We start from the raw sequence: 3,599 nt of genomic DNA, 5'->3' as shown, positions 1-3,599 counted from the left end.
CCGCACTTCTCCCAAGTGTGGCTGCTCTGACTTCCCAAACTGGAATCAACGGTCTTGGACCGTTTCAGCGCTGGCTGCGACTGCACCGGGGCCTGCCTCTGCTCTCTCAACTGAAACTCAATCTCCAACTCACGCCGCCCAGCGGCCTCCTGCAACTCCAGTAAGGTCTCGCACCTCTGCGTAGACACAAACTTCCTGATATCCCTATTGAGCATACTCAGATATCGGGACATCTGAGCCTGCTTTGAAGCAAACTCAGGGCAAAACATCGCCCTCTCAGTGAACATCCTGGTTATCTCCGTCAGCGACTCCAAATCCTACGTCAGTTCCAAGAACTCCTGAGCCAACCTCTCCCTCTCAACCCATGGAACATAACGGGTACTGAACATCTCCCGGAACTAATCCCATGTAACTGCAACCCGTTGTGCATCCGAATAAGATCCCGTTGTCAACCTCCACCAATCCTTCACCCCGAGCCTCAAAAGGTTCAGAGCACACCTTACTCTCTGATCCGCAGGGCATGAACACGTGAAGAAACACCCCTCCACGTCCGACAACCACCTTATAGCAATGATCGGATCCTGAACCCCATCAAAAGTAGTGGGCTTTGTATTATCGAAGTCCCGATACTGAAAACCACGACCGGCTCCTCCACCTATCACTGTTGCAGCTGTCGCGGCAACCATCTCTGCAAGAGCCGCATAGCGTTCTTCAAAGTACTCAAACATGGCAGTCTTGATCGACCTAAACATCTCCGACATCTCTTCCCTGAACATAGCAGCAATCTTATCATGCAGGATCTCACGAATCCTAGCATCCAACTCATCCATACTCATTTGACCAATGACCTCAAATGGTGCTGATCCACCCTAACCGCCCTCTCCTAATCCCGATCCTGACCCGGATCCACCCCCGACATGCCTCGTAACCACCATACCGAAAATACACCGCGAGAAAATTAGATCCTTCCCTAGTAACCAAGAACCAACTCCTAACCCGACCCTAGGGGTTGTGACTTCTGTGATACGCGTATGGGTCCTGTGCTTTCAGTAGTACGGGCCCATACTACCTTCCACACCTACCCATATTTATATCAAGTATCACCACAACACCCTAGCGATAAACATATACAAGGCAACACTCAATCATCACCTCTAGAGGAACTGTTAACTACCTCACATAACAGGGAACCCTAGGCTATCAGGCATCATATAATCAAGCAATTCTATCATGCAATTCCTGAAGATCCCTAGCCTAGTATTAACATGTTGTTCTAACATATCACATAATCAAATAACTTGTATGGTATTTTTGGGTCTACTTATTGGCTCTGGCTGATCGTACCTCCGCATCCTCTTCTACTTTTTTTTTAAAACCATTTCAATTTCACTTTGAAAACTCTCCTTGATTTGAGACTGGATTCACACGAATGTTCCTCCAATTCACTCTAACCAAGGCTCTGATACCAACTTGTAACACTGTGAAAGGTTACAACCAATTTAAACTTTTCAAAAATAACCCATATCCATTAAGTTATTACAAAAAGGTTTTCAATTCATTTTTTATCAGAGTATCCCAGAAACATCAACATAAAACTGAGGAGCGGTACGATCACGCCTTCGCCTTGCTACGGTCTCCTAAAGTACATGAAACAATACACTGAAACTGTAAGCCCGAAAGCTTAGTGAGTTACCCCCAAAATATCAACCACAATACCACACACATATGATATCATATCATAAACAAAACAACTATGCATATCGAGTCTACAGTGTGAATGGTCTGCCTGCTCCAAGCCTTCAGTCTACCCGGTCCACACTCTCTCTGAATATCATAAATAGAACAACCATGCATATCGAGTCTACAGTGTGACTGGTCCGCCTGCTCTAGACCTTCAGTCTACCCGGTCCACTCTCTCTCCGAGTCTACAGTATGAATGGTCCGCCCGCACCGGGCCTTTTGTCTGCATGGTCCACTCTCCAAGCCTTGGCACGTCTGGTCCGCCCTCTTGGGGCCTTCAGCCTATCCGGACCGCTTGTCGGGCCTTCGGTCTAACTGGTACGCCCTGGGTATATTGGCCTACAGCACAAAGCAGGATCCGCCTCAACCCAACCCCAGTCCAACAACCATATGGACATAAACATATAACCATATAACATCTCTCAACTAATCAAACCGATCCAGCATATCACATAACATAGCAACATCCTAACTAGGATACCGACCTAACCGGTCACTAGCATAACATCATCCTATATACCAGGCTACCGACCTTAACTAGGTCTCTAACATATACCATCCTAACTACCAGGATGCAGACATAGCAAAGCAATAACATAACAACAACTACTACCCGGATTTCCATCTGATAAAGGGTCGGCCTTGGTGCCTTAAACCCTGTTGATATAGAGACGATAACTCACCTGCAACTGCCGACTTGAAGAAATAAGACCACGCTGCTCCGACCACCAGCACGAACTCCACCACTGATCATTACCAAATAACCAAAACTAATAAACACCAATAATTACCAAAATACCCTTGGAAGTCAAACTGGTCAACCCTTGGTCCAAGTTAAAGTCCTCAGTCAAAGTCAACCTTCCTGGTTGACCCTACTCTCCTAGTCAACCCGTTGACTCGTCGAGTTCCTGTGCTCAGAAAATCCCATGACACGACTCAAGTCGCCGAGTCTCCCCAAGACTCGTCGAGTCCAAAAAACTCTGAGTCTCTTCCTGCTCAACTCACCGAGTCATCCCTCGACTCACCGATTCACAGCTCAACCATAAAAGTTAGGACTTCACGACCAGACTCGCCGAGTCCAAGCATAGACTCGTCGAGTCCAAGGCAATCTTCAACAGACTCGTCGAGTTGTTCCTCCAACTCATCGAGTCCAGACGTGACATCTTCATCCAGACGATTTTAGGCCATTCCATTGCTTCCAATACATTGATCTGGACTCCTAGGGCCAGATTTACACATAAAGTTTCCAACTTTATGTGCATGCAAGTCTCAACAAGTTACAACAAGCTAAAAATGAAGGTTTACGGCAAGGACACTCTCAATCACACCCCAAAGCTATCACTTTATGATCACATGGCTCCAAACCAACCTAGATCTGAAGTTGCAACCTTAGATCTAGTCTCTATACCCGAAATAGATCCCATCCATGCTAAAGAGCCTCAAATCACACACCATGGATGAACTAACAAGGAAATAGCTTAAGGTAAGGTCCTCTTACCTTAGAGATGAGTCTAAACTGATGTAGACTTAAGATCTACAAGCTCTCTTGATGCTATCCTCAAATTCCTCCAACTTCTCTTCACCAATTTCTTCTTCCAATCTTCAATCTTCTCAACAATGGAGTCTCTCACGATTTAGGGTTTCTCTGGAACACTCAGGGAGGATAGAGGCTGCAATGAAGGCATGTTATTCTTTAAATAGGGTTCAAACCCTAGGAATTAGCGTTTCTCATTCCAGCAGGGACTCGTTGAGTCTAGCCTCCGACTCGGCAAATCCGGTCACTTAACATGTGACCGGTACATGCTTAGACTCGACGAGTTGCAGCTCCTACTCGCCGAGTCCCCCTTTTCCCAACTTAC

Source organism: Lactuca saligna, chromosome 5, assembly GCF_052625555.1.
Source record: "Lactuca saligna cultivar CGN05327 chromosome 5, ASM5262555v1, whole genome shotgun sequence".
NCBI lineage: Eukaryota > Viridiplantae > Streptophyta > Magnoliopsida > Asterales > Asteraceae > Lactuca > Lactuca saligna.
This window is presented reverse-complemented; position numbering follows the sequence as displayed.